The 19,220-nt window shown below is 38.5% G+C and overlaps 1 pseudogene; it reads left to right on the top strand.

The window, feature by feature from the left end:
* Nucleotides 1-402: 402 nt before the first annotated feature.
* Nucleotides 403-12,930, top strand: LOC131194336 (monoacylglycerol/Diacylglycerol O-acyltransferase-like; annotated as a pseudogene).
* Nucleotides 12,931-19,220: the final 6,290 nt, after the last annotated feature.

Raw genomic sequence — 19,220 nt, 5'->3', positions numbered from 1 at the left:
GACCATGTGATGGACATGTGGGTGCAGGGGGAAGGGACTTATTTGGACATTCTTTTGGGTGGGGAAAACTTGGAAGGTTTCAGATTCGGGTTTTCCCAGATGTGCCAATATGACATCTCTAATAAAATGGAACTTTGAGGAACTTCTAGCCTCAGAGTCTTCTTTGGCTGGGGTGTTATTTGGAACCCTGACATTAGCTTTGAATCCAGAAGGACTCTTCATTGATCCCTGCCATTTAAGAGTATCATACTAATGAACCGCAACATTGAACCTGGCAGAAAACCTCAAAGTAGTTTAAAACTGTAACTCCATTTTGTAATATTCCATCTCACTCTATTTTCTTCCATCCAGATTGTCAAATGTCAAGAGATTAATAGCATTTCTTAACAGTCAGGGATAGTGATGCACAGTGGTCTTAAAGACCACCTAAATTCTAAGTCTAAAGAATTGGCAAAAGGTACTACTTCTTTTCAGGTCCTGTCAGATGATAGTCTACGATGCAATAAATGAGGTCAAGCAATGACACATTTTCACTTATCACCACAGTTTCGGCCAGGGGTCAAACTCGATTTCATGGAGACCCACATCAGGGTTGTTTTTGACTTGGGGGGGGGAGGCATGTGGGCATGACTGGTTGGGCGTGGCCAGCTCAACATCACTTATGTCGCAGGCAACTGTGGTGGCCAAGGCAGGGCTGTGGGGATCCATTGTCTCCTGTGGAGGAAGGCAAGACCAGAAAAAGCGCCAAACCCTTGTCCTCCAGTGGAGCCTTGCCATCTGCTGGTGGCCAAGTACTAAGGCAGGACTCCCCTTCTTTCTTTCCTTCCTTCCTTCCTTCCTTCGTTCCTTCCTTCCTTCTCTTCTTTTTCCTTCCATCTTCATTCTCCTTTCTTCTTCCTTCCCCTCTTTCCTTCTTTTTCCTTCTTTGTTCTCTTCCCATCTTTCCTTCTTTCTCTTTATTTTTCCCTTTCTCCTTTCCTGCCCCTTCTTGGATGCTCAAATGCAAAAGGGGAAACATTTCTCCTTTTCTTTTCTTTTGTTTTTAGTTTCTTTTGCTAGCTCTCTGGCAGCAAAAATGGAGCCGTGTGTGTGTGCCCCCCTGGCCCATTTTTTGCCTAGACATCCTGCTGAAGCCTCTGCTAGCCTTGCTTTCAGCATGGATGGCCTGCTGAAGCCCTCTGCCAGCAAAAACGGGCCCCCCGGGCCTCTATTTTCACTGGCATTACCTTCATTACCAGATTGCAAATGTGAGCACACACATGTGCCTCCTCATACATGCACAGAGCCTTCTGTCCATGCGCAGAGGGTCAAAAACAGGATGTGATGAAGTCTGGGAGGTGGGCAGAGCCTCCTGGCACTACCAGATTGCACGATCTGGATAAATCCAGCTGAATTTCACCACTGGGCAGAGGGCTGCAGGAGGCTGTCCAGGCCAAAAACGGGGGCTTGTGGGGTACATGGCCCTCCCAAGCTCCATTTTTTCTGGCAGAGGCACCGCGGTCCTTACCACAGCTGCCCCACAGGCTGAATTAAGCACCCTATGGGTCGGAATGTGGCATGCAGGGCTTGAGTTTGGCACCCCTGTTTAGGCTTATGCTTGAACTCAACCTGTCTTCTCTCAGGCTCACTTGCTGTTGACAGATATTCTCGGAGATTAATGTAGCATTCAACTGTTACATATAATCAGAGCCCAACTCCCAGGATTCCTTGGAGAGACATTTATCATGTTGGCAAGGTTTTCTTAAAACTGGGAATTGCCTTTTTTAAGAATAGTACATTGTACATTGTGTACAACGTAAATGTACTATTCAATGTAAAGAATAGTACGTTGTATCTTTTATGCTTTTTATTCTTTACATTAATATTTTCCATATTTAAGCATTGAGATGTTTTTATTTCTTTACTTATTGCTAAAATTTTGCCTTTTCAGATTATGAGATCATTGGTATGGAAATTCTACCTGAAGGAGCAGGATTGATTGTACCATGGAGCTACTGCTCTAGACTATGTCTTATTTGTAGCTTGCTTTTATGCAAAAACTGGGAGACTAGTTCACTCCGTGATTCATTATGGCCTTTATTTCGTACCAGGTAAATATGTTAACTTTTAATTACATTTTAATTTTAATTTAATTTTAATTTAATTACAGCATTGCCTTATGTGATGCTTTAAGTATTCTAAAAGCTCATTTTCCTGGCAAAAAGCCCAGAGCATGCCAAAAAATGGATGCAAGATGTTTTAAAGCAAGTGTTTTGTTTGTTCAACTTGAGATCCATAAAGACATCCATAGCTACAGTGACTCTATTTTCTTGGAAAAGAGAAAGGACAAACCTGAAAAGTGGGCAAGCCACATAAAAGGGGGAAAATTCTTCATAAGGATTTTTGAAAATATTATTTATGTTCATAACTTTGCTTTACAAGGAAAATTCAAAAGCAAAACCAAGAAAAAACATAATTAAATCAACTAAAGCTAAAAGAGAGCTTTCCAAAATAAGGGACTATCCTTTTTAATAATGGACATAGGGTCACTATATCCATAACCCATTTGTGGTTCATTTGCCACTCAGAAGATGGCTATTTAGATCCTATTAAGCATGCCAGGTATACTTCTGCAAAGAGACAGGTTTAACAGAAGTCAAAGTTCCAAAATCTAAGGAGAAATTCACTTGTACTAAAAACAAATCTTCCCTACGATATAATAGAATGGATTTTCAAAGCGTTACTAGGGGTGAAATCAGCAGGTTCTGATAGGTTCTAGAGAACCAGTAGCGGAAATTTTGAGTAGTTCGGAAAACTGGCAAATACCACCTCTGGCTGGCCCCAGAGTGGGGTGGGAACGGAGATTTTGCAGTACTCTTCCCCTGCCACGCCCACCAAGCCACCAAGCCACCAAGAACTGGTAGTAAAAAAAGTTGGATTTCATCACTGTGTGTCACATACCAATACATCAAAATGCCATACATTGGATTTGAACTGAGGAACATGCACCATGAAATATGACTTCACAATAGGTACTTTTAGCAAGAAAATCTTCAGAGCTCCCCCGTTGTACTAGGACACAACACAATCCACTGTTACAAAGTGAGTTGCCTTAGTAAGGAAAGGAACCCAGCAAGGATCTTTAAATGAATTCCTGAGCACAGCCCTTTTTTCATAGAACTAGGCATTTATTTTTTATTGCTTTGAGTCTCTTTGGACAAAGTAAGAAGAAAAATAAAAAGCTTATTCCACCTTGAGAAACGTGAATTTTCAAGATTTAGAATCCAAAAATCCAATGTACCCAGACACCATGTTAAATAAATAATCAGTTAGATCAGGGGTCTCCAACTTTGGCAACTTTAAGCCTGCAGGACTTCAACTCCCAGAATTCCCCAGCCAACAGAATTCTGAGAGTTTGTTGTTGTTTGTTGTTGTTGTTTACATTTATACCCCGCCCTTCTCCGAAGACTCAGGGCGGCTTACAGTGTATAAGGCAAGTCCTGGAGTTGAAGTCCTCCAGGCTTAAAGTTGCCAAGGTTGGAGACCCCTGAGTTAGATTATATTACAGAGTTGAGTCTTTCTCAATTCCTTTCATAGTTATTTGTCTCAAGGTTCAGCCTTCTGAGATTTTTTATCTCCGTTTATTCATTGGAGTATAATAAGATAAGGCATCTAACAGACCGAACCCTGCAAATTGACTATTTTTGGAAACTTGGGAAAAAAATTGGGTTAGAAATGTTAAATTTACACAAGCACAGAATTTGAGGGAAAATTTTTATAAAATGTTTTATAGGTGCCACTTAGACCCTAAGAAATTATCATGTATGTATCCAGATATGCAAGCGAAATGTTGGAGATGTAATTGTGATGAGGCTACATATTTTCATATTTGGTGGACTTGTAAGAAGATTAAGGTTTTTTGGATAAGGATCTGGTGGATTATACAAAATGTTTTGAAAAAGAAGATAAAGTTCCTACCGCAATTTTTCTTATTGGGAATTATTACGGACTGTACAGTAATTGAGACTAAGTTGATTTTAAATTTAATAACAGCGGCAAGACTACTGATAGGACAATACTGGAAGAAAAAAGAGTTACCTACAATAGAAGAATGGATATTGAAAGTTGCTAATTTGGCTGAGATGGCCAAAATCTCAGCCTTTTTGAAAGACACTACACAAGAAAAATATCTAATTGAATGGAAAAAATGGATTAAATATACGCAAAATAGATATCAGATTAAGAGATATCAGATTGCTTTTGAATGATTAGGATGTATTTATCTTTGATTTGTATGGGGGAAGTTAGGATTTGAGAAGAAGGGGAGGATTATAATTTGTGTTAGGGAAAATTTAGCGAATGATTGTTGTTGTTTTTTTGAACTATACCTTGTGTTTGTTCTGGGAAGTCGGGGGGGAGGAGGGAAGGGGTGGTTTTGGAGGGAGGGGATGGAATGGGGGGAAGGGGGGAAGAAGGGGGGTGAAAAAATTTTGTAAAAACTTTTTCAATGAAAAAAAAGGCATCTAACAGACCGAACCCTGCAAATTGACTTCCAGATAGAATAGAATAGAATAGAATAGAATAGAATAGAATAGAATAGAATAGAATAGAATAGAATAGAATAGAATAGAATTTTATTGGCCAAGTGTGATTGGACACACAAGGAATTTGTCTTGGTGCATATGCTCTCAGTGTACATAAAAGAAAAGATACGTTCATCAAGGTACAACATTTACAACACAATTGATTATCAATATATCAATATAAATCATAAGGATTGCCAGCAACAAGTTATAGTCATACAGTCATAAGTGGAAAGAGATTGGTGATGGGAACTATGAAACGATTAATAGTAGTGCAGATTCAGTAAATAGTCTGACAGTGTTGAGGGAATTATTTGTTTAGCAGAGTGATGGCCTTCGGGAAAAACTGTTCTTGTGTCTAGTTGTTCTAGTGTGCAGTGCTCTATAGTGTCGTTTTGAGGGTAGGAGTTGAAACAGTTTATGTCCAGGATGCGAGGGATCTGCAAATATTTTCATGGCCCTCTTCTTGATTCGTGCAGTATACAGGTCCTCAATGGAAGGCAAGTTGGTAGCAATTATTTTTTCTGCAGTTCTAATTATCCTCTGAAGTCTGTGTCTTTCTTGTTGGGTTGCAGAACCGAACCAGACAGTTATAGAGGTGCAAATGACAGACTCAATAATTCCTCTGTAGAATTGGATCAGCAGCTCCTTGGGCAGTTTGAGCTTACTGAGTTGGCGCAGAAAGAACATTCTTTGTTGTCCTTTTTTAATGATGTTTTTGATGTTAGCTGTCCATTTGAGATCTTGCGATATGATAGAACCCAGAAATTTGAAGGTTTCTACTGTTGATACTGTGTTGTCAAGTATTGTGAGAGGTGGAAGTATGGAAGGGTTTTTCCTAAAGTCTACCACCATTTCTACGGTTTTGAGTGTGTTCAGTTCCAGATTGTTTTGGTTGCACCACAAGGCTAGTCGTTTTGATTTGCTGTCATTGAATGGTTAGTTTGTTTGTTTTTCAATTAATATGAAGGTGTCTAAATTTCTGCTAAACCCAGGAAAGAGAGCAATAGCCATAAATCCCAGTGAAAGCAATAACTGCAAAATTCACTCTGAGCTGTGGGATACAGTGTGGAAATGAAAGAATGAGATTGTTTGTGGGTTCAACCCATACCTGGCTACACTGCAACATTCAGAAAAAGTATGTTCCTTTAAGCCCGCGGAATTCTTAGGGGAAAAAGGCAGAAATAACAATAATTGTCACAATGGTTATTATGCCATATTATACAACATTATGGTTACAGCCATATAATTTTTATTCTTTGCCCAAAATAATGCTTTTATGTAACGTTCTGCTTTCCTCTGGGTTCTTTTTTAAAAAAACAGGTATAAAACTGACTTTTGATGTAGTGGGTTGCATAAAAGGCACAAAAGTAGAATGTGTTGACATTCTCAAGAAAGGCGATTTATTAGGAATTTCACCTGGTGGACTAAGAGAAGCAAACTTTAGTGATGAATATTATAACACAGTCTGGGGAACTGGCATAGGTTTTGCTCAAGTGGCTTTAGAAACACAAGTGGTAAGTGATTTATTGCTCATGTTAAGAATTATGTTCCAAGATCTCCTAGATGAATATCCTTAAGTGATTAAATTTCCAGGTTCATAGTTAGACAGTAGCTTTATTTGTTTATTTAAAAAAAAAAACAGGTCAGGGACAAGGCAATACAAATTGACTGCAATGGCAATTATGTGACCTTCGCACTAGGAAAGTTGTAAACAGCAGAGTTTGGGCTGTAAAGTTTGTTTTTTTCCAGCACTTTGAATAATTGATAAATTAATGAAGACTACAGTACCTGTATATTCCAGGTTTGAGATCAAAAGTAAACAAAATTTCATATTTAATATGTTAATTTCTCAGTGTCTCATATCACCAGGCATACTCTAGTGACTTAAACAGAAATTCTACAGAAAATAAACAGAAAATCATTCTATTAAAAAGTGAGGTACAAGAAAAAATACCTGTCAAATATGAAAGCACCAGAAAGAGAGAAAATAACCATTGAACTATTTTAAGTTTCAAAAGTGAGAACAAGAGCATGTAAGACAGTTTATTTCTGTTCCATTAATTTCAGCTAAATGGATCATGACCTGAGGATGTATTAAGGTGAATAGAATGGGAGTACCAGAACACTTGATTATTCTTCCGGGGTTTGGGGGGGATCTTTTCAATAAACAAAAAACTACTTTAAGAATTGACTTTATATAAATGGAATAATTCAGAATAGGAAAGGACTAGAAATAGGGCCTGATAGGTGAATGGACAGACACATTATCTTTTTACATTTTATAACAAATGGATTACAAGAACGGCAGGATCAGATTACTAGATTCAATATTAGATATCAATTCATCTAAACCCAAAATATAAAAGATTTATTAGAGAGAATTATGAAGAAAGTAAAAATCAAAGTAAAAAAAATTCAAAGTTATTACTAGATATTGAAAAAACAAAAGTAATGCCAACCTGCACGCTTACAGAACTTTTAACTGATAGTACCATTAGTAAAGGTGATGGATAGTGTTGTTGTTTTTTTTGGTTTTTTGGAATCAATAAAAGATAAAGATGGGCAGGGCACTCAAGAAGAAAAGCATATTTATCCTATAGAGGAATGTAACAACAAGCTTAAACAAGATCATAAAAGGTTATGTTATTTCAGACATCTAGGGACAAGTACTAAGAGTAACATGGACTGGAATCAATTAATTATACAGATTGTAAGATTGAAGAGAGAAGTTCAGAAGCATGCAAATGTGAGTAGACAAATAGGTACCACTTTGGTGGGAAGGTAACAGAGTTCATGCACCTCAGTGTATAATCATGCTGGCCACATGACCTTCAGATAATGCTAGCTCCCTTGGCTAATAAACAGAGATGAGCCCATCCTCTAGAATCAGAAAAACTGGACAATGGAAACCATTATTTTTACCTTTAGAAAAAAAATGGGTTAGCATAGTGAGCATGTATTCAGACAGTCACCAAACTGATGGCAAAGAACTAGAAATGTATTTTTCTCTTTCTCACCAAGTCATGTACAGTATAGAATAAAGGTAATGAAAATTTAACAGGACAATTGACAAATGGGAAAGCAGCTAAACACAATATAGCTAGGTAAGGGGAGATAACAGATATAAGAAAGACAGGATTAGAGTCATCTCAGTAAAAAGCTTAATGTTCCAAAGGAAAGTGATTCTTATAGCTGTATTTATTGGCATTTATAAAAGGCAGAAAAGTCTGCCAACTACTCCAAGTACTGGCGAATACAAAACAATGTCACCCTTTCCTTTCATTCTTAAAACCAAGAGGACTACTTTCCTTCCTGTCAAGGCATCAATGAAGGAATGATGAAAATGAAAGTACAAAAAATGGAAAATGTGCTGTAGGAACTAGAAAATTACAACACAACAAAGGGGTTATATTATTTCCAAATCAACTGTCAGATGAGATTGTTATTGCAAATTCTGTGATGAAAGTCTTGTGGTTAATGTTTTACAAGGGACAGCATAGAATTGGTTGTAGTAACATTTATACTTTATATTAGCCCTTGTTTTCAAAGGGCACAAAGCAGTAAACAAATGTTCAAAAGGCAAATGGGCTTCAATTAATTTTGTTAAAAGTCCCAAAACAAATTGAAACGCTTCCAATTTATACCAGTTTTTATATTTATATTTATATTTCTCTCTCAAATGTCTCTCTCAAATGTCTCTCTCAAAATGTCTGTGAAGCTTATAGAACAGTTGGAAAAACAAGTTAGCTGTTTCTAAACTCCTGCTATGATTCATTGTCTATCCCTTAAAAATTATTTTTTCAAACTGTTTTTACAGCTTTCATATATTTTTATAAACCTAGTTTCCTAACTTGCTTTAAGAATTTCATCCGGCACGTTTTTGAGGTTATGGCTCACAGTTGCAGTTACTGTGAATCAACGGAATGATTCAAAATTGAATAAAGCTGATGTAAATATTATTTTTTGTATCAATGAAGTAGTCCAAATGGGCAAAGCATTTTATGTCCTGAAGCAAATAGAATGATTCTCCTTTTCCTTCTTCTTTCCAAGAGAAAAATCTAACCCTTTAAATAATTAACTTTTATTTTGGCATGACAACAAGATAGTATATTTCATATTAGGTAAAAGGCAACTAACAATCTGATTTGATGGAAAAGATAAATAAGGCTATCCATTACCTGTTTGAGACTCAGGTACAATTCTGGTACCTGTGTCTCTACTCTATTCTACCATGAACCCTGGGACAGAATTCTGTATAAAGTATATATAATGTTATATATATAATACTATGCACCATAGGCTCTGGTAATAAGTATGGGATATTAGATGTCCAGTCACACATACATATCTAGGTAAGATCAAGAAAGCAAGAATTAGGCTGATTTTAGTAAAGTGTCCTTAATATTAAGTTAGTGTCCTTAATTTTAGCATTAGGAGTAAGTACAGAATTTTAGAAACTGCAAAAGAAGTTTCCTTTATTTAGTATTGAATTTAGTCAGGTGGAAACTTTCAGAATGTTTTAAACAATTTCTTCTAGGTTTTCTTATCCTCTAAACTTAATTGTGTTTTATGAAATAAGCTATTAATGGACATCCCTTCTTTCTCTGGGAGGTTTATTTACAACCACACTTCCATGACTCAAACTGACCCATACTCCTAATCATATCATTGGTCCAAACATACAATCACTGGGACAGCTTCCATTACTAAGTGACCTAGTCATTGACTGAATTGCACCCATTTTTATGAACTTTTAGGCTGTAGTCATTAAGTGAATCGTTCCAGTCATTAAGCAAAAATGTGGTTCATAAGGAATCTGGCTTCCCCATTGACTTTGCTTGTTGAAAACCCGCTGGAAACGTTGTAAATGGTGATAATGTGACCTGCATTGTTATAAATGCAGCCAGGTTGCTAAGTATCCAAATGTTTATCAAGTGACCACAGAGAAATTACAACAGTTACAAGTGTGAGGACTTGTCATAAGTTACTTTTTCAGCATCGTTGTAACATTTCATTGTTAAACGAATGGTTATAAGTCAGGGACTTCCTGTATAGAAAGGGAAACCATCTGTGTCATCCCTGCACTTGACAGGATATTTACCAAGCTTGTCTTCATTGTGTCTGTCCCTTCCCCTGGTTGGAATATGAACCCAGCACTCTAACTCTAACAGGGAGAGGGCCTTCTCTGTGGGGGCTCCCGCCCTCTGGAACGAGCTGCCTCCGGGGCTTCGTCAACTCCTCGACCTCCGGACTTTCCGCCGCGAGCTGAAGACGCTGTTGTTTTGACGTGCAGGGCTAGCTTGAACATAGTTTTAAACCAGGGTTTTAAATTAGGGGTTTTAAACGGGGTTTTAATTGTATTTAAAATTTTTAGGCCATTATTGAATCAGTTTCTTATATAGTTTTTTAACTTGTATTATATGTATTTGTCTTTTACTGGCTGTGAACCTCCCTGAGTCCTTCGGGAGAAGGGCGGTATACAAATATAATAAATAATTATAATAATTATAATAATAACTATTCTGTGTATATTATTTGATTATGCAAGAATATTCCAACCCCAGAATAATTTTTCATAACTCTGAAGTCATGGGCATTTATTTCTCCATTTAGAAGATACAATGTAACTTCTTTTTTTTTAAAGAAGTGAATAGGAAATTCTACATCATTGCGAATTAATTTTGTCTTCCATTTGATTTCTTCTTCAGGGCTAATGAAATGGCTGTACGAACATTTTCGATTGCTTGCCCTTCCCATATACAGAGGGCTTCCAGTCAAACTGCACACCTATATTGGAGAACCCATCCCTTATGACCCAAATATAACTGCTAAGGAACTAGCTGAAAAAGTAAGGGCATTTTTCACTCAAAGCAATCTTTTAAATACATCAGCTTTTTATACAAAAAATGCTTTAGTTTCAAGGTATAGAAAGAGGTAGTGCTTATATATTTTAAATATAACATGAATTTATCAATCTCTTCTCTCATTGAAATTGCCACAAGTAATCATGAAATTGGGTGGGGATAATCTAAAGCAAAATAAATTTGAAAGTTGCATCACATATTTTTGTACACTTAGTTAATACAATGCATTATTATGATTAAGAAAAAGCAGCTTAAAATATGAGTAATTCTAAGTGCATGTGTTCCTGATGGACTACCTAGACATACAGGAAAATCAATCCAAATTCACTTTTGGTTTATACAAATAGAGGAATAATATAAGGAAAAAATATAAATTTCTTTATATTGGCTTTCCTTTGAAAAAGTGCTTCCAAAATGAGTGGATCATGCATTACAATACTGCAGTCCTTCCTTCATCCTTTCACTCCATTCAACCCTCCTCACCCCAAATACTTCTGCTAAGCCTACTTCCATTTGTTTACCCCAATCTCTACTAAATATAGGTACTTGGATAATTACTGTATGCCTGCTGAAATATGAATGGTGCCAGTTGATGGAGAAGGGCAAATGTTATTACTATCTTAAAAAGGAAGAAATAGAAACACCTGGGTAGATCTGGGAAGGCTCTAAAGCAGTTCATAATATATATCACTAAGAAATCTGGAAGTAATGCAGTGATTACTAGAAGTGAGTATGAATTTGTCAAGAAATCTTGCCAGATTAACATTATCCTATTTTATGGGTGGTAAATTTCTGAAACTATGGAAATTCCTTGAATGTATGTCTTGCTCTCAGCAGACATAATCCATCACATTACGAACTCAGTAAAGCACTGATTAGATTAGGTGAATCCAAACTGGCATGAAAACCTTTCTCAAAAAACATTCCAGGTTCCTTCAGGATTCTAAAAGAATCTGTTGAAAGAGTATTGCAAGATTTGGCTTCAGGTTGGGACACTTCAAAGATTTTATTCATGACTAGGATTGTAATATAAAGATATGGTTATGAAATTTGCAGATGATACATGCCTGCATAGGATGAACAGAGAAGATCAGGAAACTGGCAACTTAAATCTTGTGAGCTACATTGATCCTTGAGAAGTTAAGTCAAAGGAAATACCACAGTATTAAAGGAGGCTCACATGCAAGGTCGTACTAATTCCTTACACTCCCAGAATATAGGACACAGAACAAGAAAGTTAAGGTACAAGAAGGTCAACTCCAGTGAAATAATAGGCAAACTTTTTTGAGAGTAAATACAGGGCAACAGGACAACCTATTGTCTGAAAGTGTTTGTAGGTAGGAGAATAGAAGGCAAGGTTCATGACTGCTGCTTCTACTATGAGTTTAATCTTTATCTGCAACATTTAAGCAGGTCTCCTGAGTCTCTGAAGCCGAGAGTAGTAGTAGCAGCAGCAGCAGCAGTAGTTGTTGTTATTATTATTATTGTTGTTGTTGTTGTTGTTGTTGTTGTTATTATTATTATTATTATTATTATTATTATTATTATTATTATTATTATTATTATTATTATTATTATTATGGTGAAATGATCTTCCATTACAAATACCACTGTGAATGTATTTTTAAAAAAACAGTATTGTCATTATCTCATCAGAGCTGGTTTGGGGGAGGAAGAGTTGGGACCATCTGAAGGGGATGGCACGTCTCCCTTGGAATGTTTGGAGAGGCCAGGAGCTGATGACAGTCCTGTCCTAGAACCTTCAGGTGTTGGGAGGTGGTCTATCAGACAGAGAACTGTTTTCCCTCACAGACACAGGGGAAGATCGGCTACAGACAGGCAGTGGTGCTGCTAGGTAGCAGACCCCCTCTGATGAAGAACAGATGCCTCCTCTACTCAATCCAACAGCCCAGAGAGTAGAACCGAGGCAAGCTCAAAGAAGGGCTGCAAGACTATTCAGGAGAAGGTCACCCTGCCTCTCCTCACAAGGAACACCTAGTGTGCCTTGATTGACTTAAGGAGAAGCTGGGAGACGGGGATTGTCTTTGTCAGGAACAATTGTTTATTTTGACTTACACTCCCCTGACTTGTGCTCCTGCCCTTTTCTTGTGGACTTGCCTTTTGCCTCATGTACTTGCCTTACCCTTTGTACCTTGACTCTAGACCTTGCCCCATGACCTTTTCTTTGGACTTACTTTATTGTTTACTGGCTTTTGTTTGGGAGACGAGGGGGGGTGCTGCCTTCAGGATAGTGTGGGGTGAAGCCTTAAAGAACATTGTAGGACCATTTGTTGTGGCATCAATGCAGCAATAAAGGATTCCATTGCCTAGGCGACTTGGGTCACAACAAGTATTGACTTTATACTGCCTTCTTCTTCTGTATTTAACAGACAAAGATTGCACTTGAAATCTTCGAGACAGACACCAGAAATATAATTAGAGCTTTATTAGAGTGATTTGATAAAAATAAGAAAGATGCTTAGTCTTTACATATTTTGTATAGATTAATGAATTTTCCTGTCATAATCCATATCCATATATATTACCTAAGTGCAATATTTTAACTGGAATGTATAATTTTATTTTTATGGACTATTCAGTGAACAATGTTATATAACTTTTTGAAGTACTGTTGTATCAGAATGATAAATATAGATATTATTTTTCTGCTGTTAGCAAAATTATGATGAAATTTTCTAGCATATACAAAAACCCATGGGGTACCATCAAAAATAAGTAGGCCTGTAAGGATTGCACTCAATCTGCTTCATTGATGTATTTCATTCAGTGGCATTGAGAACCCCTCCTTTTCCATGCATGGAAAGTTGGAAACCTTCATGGATCATGAAGATAATTCATTTTTATGGGCTTGAAATAAAATAGAGAAGTCCCTCTGCTCTATGTATAGAAGCAGGGTGCCTAATTTACCTTACAGTATTATTTCAGAAGGGCACTTGGGTTAAGCTTTGATTAAAATGTTTCATTCTTCTGAAAATTTGTACAGTCTTGGAAATGTCCACACTTTCATGGAATAATTGCAGTGAAAATATAAATGCCAGCAAATGTTGATTTTTTTATGAACATTAATTTGGAAATAGCTGAAGGACCAATAGTAACTAGAATAGAAGGCCTGGTCTAAGGCACAACAATATTAAGATTCAGCATTCAAAGTTACGGTTTTGCTTTTCTTTTGCTTTCTTGCTGACATTTCACTGACATAACACCCCTTGGCTGTGTGACCCTCAAACATCCCTTACCTCAGTTTTCCCTTCATGGCCCTTCTTCCAACTCCTGGTAAGAAGAAGACTAAAAAGTGGAGTCTGAGAAGCATTTTCCTCCCTCTCTCAGCTTCTGAGCTGGAGAGACTCAAAGATCTTATCACTCAGAAGAAAGAGGATTTTTTCCCCAGGGCTGGAGCAGCAGTCAGCATTGCTTCAAGGTGAGACAGTCCGACTCTAGAAGAGAGGGCTGGAACACAAATGTAATAAATAAATAAACAGAAAAGTAGAGGGAGAACAACAGGAGGAGAAGGAAACTAGAGCAATATGGTAGAAGACAGGCTGAACTTTGTAAGAACAAAGAAAAAACCTATGGAGAGGAGTAGCAACAGCTTATAGAAATATAGGGTGGAGATACAAAGTGCTATAATGATCAAGGGCTTTAAAGGTACAATGTAGATAGAAGGCTTGTAGAAAATAGAATGTCTTGTTGAAATAGAATGGTGACAATAATAGGAATAAGTCATTGCTATAGCTACGAGTAAAATAGTTTTTGAAAACATTGAAGACAGTTTCATTTTATAATTTTCCTTTCATAAGATATTCTTGTTTCACCAAGCAGGCTCTCCCCCAGATTTAAAGACAGATGCAAAATCCAACCAACTCTCCTGATTTGCAGTATGTCTTTAGTGATTTTGGGTCAATCTGATTATTTGTGATTCAAAAACAGCTCATGTTAGCAAGTGTAAGTCAGTCTTCCCTGGTTTTTCTTTTCTTTTCTTTTTTTTTAAAGTTCCAATGAGTTCATGACCCATATTTGACATTTAACATCATCATCCATCCCTGCAATTTTTTGGGTTTAACTGTAGAACTTCAGAAGGCAGGAGGAAATTTATGATTGGAGGGGCAGTACTTGTACCCTGGAAATCTCAATGAATGCTTAGTGGATGAGCTCCTTGGCTAGGATAATGTTGGACAAATGGGAATTAGCAACAGTTAGGAACCTATCCGAATAGGTAGACTTTCATACCAAACAGATTGTGGCCCACTAATGGGTAGCAGCCCAGATATTGGGGGGTCCCTAAACTACAGGAAGGCTTTAATTTATGGAAGGCTAAAGTAGAATGAACACACCATGCATTAATTATAGGTAGCCTTTAGGGCAACAGTAGAAAGTTACAAGACCAATTAGAGGAAGCAAAAATAAAAGCCCTAACTTCAACTACCACTGCATCCAGTTCTAAAGAGAAAGACTAAATCTCATAGCAAGCATTCCACCACCATTAAGATCTTAGCCTGGTAATGAAACGTTTGGAAACCAATGCACAAGCTCAGAGAATGAACTTCCACCCTCATCCTACACCTAAGCTACAGATATTCACCACCATGTGAAAAGAATTTTAATTCAAAATTAAATTTATTGAACTGTCTCTGATCCTCCTTTTGATCATTTACATGACCCCAAGTAAACAAAACTAGAAAACCATGTCGCAAAAATCACTAATTCATTTCTTCTTCTGTTAATTAATGGCCAGGCTAAACCAATTAACCTGCACAAATAATAGCAAACAAGGAAAATCCTCTACACAAATTTCCTTAAATCCACAAACAATACACAAACTTAACCCATACACGAAAGAGTCAAGGCAATAGTGGATAGTGGACCAAATCTAGACAAGATTTCACCCAGCTAGCACCACACTATTTTGTCTGGGGCTGCTGTTTCTGGACTCTGCCCACTTGGCACTGGTCATAAATGTTTGGCTCCGGAAGCAATGCGGGCAACAAATAAATAAGCTGCTCAAAAAAATAAAGGGAAAACTTAAACAAAACAATGTACATTGCTCGAAAAATAAAGGGAACACTTAAACAACACAATGTACAGTAGTTGAATGTGCTGACAACACAATTATACAAAAATTATTAATGGAAATCAAATTGAGCAACCCATGGAGGTCTGGATTTGGAGTTACACTCAAAATTAAAGTGGAAAACAACACTACAGGCTGATCTAACTTTGATGTAATGTCCTTAAAACAAGTCAAAATGAGGCTCAGTAGTGCATGTGGCCTCCTCGTGCCTGTATGACCTCCCTAAACCCTGGGCATGTTCCTGATGAGGTGGTGGATGGTCTCCTGAGGGATTTCCTCCCACACCTGGACTAAAGCATCTCCCAACTCCTGGACAGTCTGTGGTGCAACATGGCGTTGGTGGATGGAGTGAGACATGATGTCCCAGATGTGCTCAATTGGATTCAGATCTGGGGAACAGGTGGGGGGGGCAGTCCATAGCATCAATGCCTTCGTCTTGCAGGAACTGCTGACACACTCCAGCCACATGAGGTCTAGCATTGTCTTGCTTTAGAAGGAACCCAGGGCCAACCGCACCAGCATATGATCACACAAGGGGTCTGAGGATCTCATCCCGGTACCTAATGGCAGTCAGGCTACCTCTGGCGAGCACATGGAGGGCTGTGCAGCCACCTAAAGAAATGCCATCCCACACCATTACTAACCCACTGCCAAACCGGTCATGCTGGAGGATGTTACAGGCAGCAGAACATTCTCCACAGCATCTCCAGACCCTGTCACATTTGCTCAGTCTGAACCTGCTTTCATCTGTGAAGAGCACAGGGCGCCAGTGGTGAAGTTGCCAATCTTGGTGTTCTCTGGCAATGCCAAACGTCCTGCATGGTGTTGGGCTGTAAGCACAACCCCCATCTGTGGACGTCGGACCCTCATATCACCCTCATGGAATCTGTTTCTGACCGTTTGAGCATCCACATGCACATTTGTGGCCCGCTGAAGGTCATTTTGCAGGGCTCTGGCAGTGCTCCTCCTGTCCCTCCTTGCACAAAGGCAGAGGTAGCGGTCCTGCTGCTGGATTGTTGCCCTCCTACAGGCTCCTCCATGTCTTCTGATGTACTGGCCTGTCTCCTGGTAGTGCCTCCATGCTCTGGACACTACACTGACAGACACAGCAAACCTTCTTGCCACAGCTTGCATTGATGTGCCATCCTGGATGAGCTGCACTACCTGATCCACTTGTGTGGGTTGTAGACTCTGTCTCATGCTACCACTAGAGTGACAGCACCGCCAGCATTCAAAAGTGACTAAACCATAGCCAGAAAGCATAGGAACTGAGAAGTGGTCTGTGGTTACCACCTCCAGAACCACTCCTTTATTGGGGATGTCTTGCTAACTGCCTATGTTTCCACCTGTTGTCTATTCCAGGTGCGCAACAGCATGTGGAATTGATTGTCAATCAAAGTTGCTACCTAAGTGGACAGTTTGATTTCACAGACGTGTGATTGACTTGAAATAATCAGGCCAGATTTTGCCTCTGTTATTTACATTCACCTATGTGTGGGTGTCTACTATCTGGGACAATGTCCTCCACCTGAGACTGATATGCTAGCCTAATAGCTTAATCTTAACCCTGTATAAGTATATAATTGAATCTAATAAGGCTCAAGAACCACCTGTGGTTAGTTTAAAAAGTTCGATTAAATCTAAAATCTTCCATCCCTTACATTGTAAATTCACCCTTTTGGAATCTCTTTGGATTTTGGAATCTCTTTGGATTTCTTTCACAGGTACTTTGCCAACAGGGAATATAGGACATGTGGAATTACAACATAAAGAAGGCAAGCACTTTAGGTTCTGGTAAATTAGGGCATACATTTCCTCCACCTAAGATTTTCTTAGACCCTGTGGCAACAGGCTGATATCCAAGGCAGTAATTTACTGATTTTGAGGCTGGGAAAACAACCCAAACCAGTTCCAGCACCTGTCAATTTCCTTAAGGTTTCTTTAACAGTTAATCTATTTCTTGTCTGATCACTGGTCACTGAAGAAAGGAAACCACTTTAGCTTCAGTTCTGAATTCCAACCAGCTGACACAATTTATGCAACAGAAGCCCCCTAGGTGAGAAGGTTGGATTCCACATGTGTAAACAAGAACCTGCTTTCTTGTTGCTGGTCAAAACTAAGAGAGATTCAGTAGACTTCAATAGGAACCTGTCCAGTGGTGAGTTCCAACCGGTGTTACCACTGGTTCGCTTCGCACACACACTTTGCACATGACCGGCACTTGCATGCTCGCTTCTCTCACACACACACCAAACTTGTGCTTCATGCAAGCGCAATGAATTACAGAACAGCTGAGGCATGGGAAACTGCTCTGCCACGCCTTTCAGCTGGGCTAAAAATGAAAGAATAAAGGTAGGTATAGCACAGGGGCAGGTGGGAGGGCCCAGCTGACCGTCGGAGCAAACCGGTTCGCTCTCACATCAACATTTCCGCTACCGGCTCTCCTGAACCGAGGAGAACCGGTACAACCCACCACTGAACCTATCAGGAAAACTTGCAATCACTTCAGGAACAGTTCTCCAAGCTACTGAAAACTATGCAACATTGAACTTTGGTTAGCCTTCACCAATCAAACTGCCTGCCTGAGTTCTTAGTGACCCTCTTCTTGGTAATCACTACAGGTGCTAACAAGACCAAACTGCATTTCAGGCTTCCATATTGCCATCACTGAACAACATAACTGAGTTTATATTGGGACTGAAACTGTATTAGTTTAATGGAACAGGGGGCTAGTGAAAAATTTGGAGTATTAATCTATATGTTTGCAATTATTGGTATGTTTAGTATGTGTATTTATTGTTGGTGTACTATGTATCTACAACACTTAAGTGGGTAAACCCTATCAAGTAAAAGTCCAGGGAATAGTTGTGGAACATGGGTGTGGGAGATTAGGTGGGTTGTAATTTATTGATATAATTGGCCTTGCATTTTACATTTCAAATCATTTTCCTCCTAAAGGAGTTTCCTGCTCCACAAAATGGGTAGATTATGTGGCCTGGAACATGCTAAGCAAAATAGCCTACCCTACATCATTGTTTTCTATATGTATTCTTTTTGTGAGCTTGTTATCCTGTATTCTCTCTCTCTCTCTTTTTTTTAACTTCTGTATAAAATCCAGCCCTTTCTCCCAAGCAAACACTTTTATAAGGGAATCTAGATGACAGTTCATCAGAAGCCCAAGCCAAGCATCCTTCACGAGGATAGAAATGGATCTAAATATGGTTTCCATGAGAAGAAAAAGTATGCAAATTAAGGGTTCTTGTTTTACATAAAGTGAGAAGAATTGTAGTAATTGTAAAAATAATTTTAATTCAAAATTGAATTTATTCCTGTATTGTCTCTTACCCTTCTTTTAATCATTAACATGGCCCACTAGTAACTGAAATTAGAAAACCATGTTGGAAAGATCACTAATCCATTACTACTTCTGGTAATTAATGACCAGGGTAAACCAGGGGTGAAATTCAAAATTTTTCCCTAGCAGTTCTGTGGGCGTGGCTTGGTGGGCATGGCAGAGGAAGAATATTGCAAAATCTCCATTCCCACCCCACTCTGGGGCCAGCCAGAGATGGTATTTGCCGGTTCTCTGAACTACTCAAAATTTCCACTACCGGTTCTCCAGAACCTGTTAGAACCTGCTGGATTTCACCCCTGGGCTAAACTAATTAACCTGCACAAGTAATATTAAAACAGGGAAAGTTC

The sequence above is a fragment of the Ahaetulla prasina genome, chromosome 3 (assembly GCF_028640845.1).
Source record: "Ahaetulla prasina isolate Xishuangbanna chromosome 3, ASM2864084v1, whole genome shotgun sequence".
Lineage (NCBI taxonomy): Eukaryota > Metazoa > Chordata > Lepidosauria > Squamata > Colubridae > Ahaetulla > Ahaetulla prasina.
The sequence above is the reverse complement of the archived record's forward strand: the minus strand, read 5'-3'. Positions and strand labels throughout refer to the sequence as shown.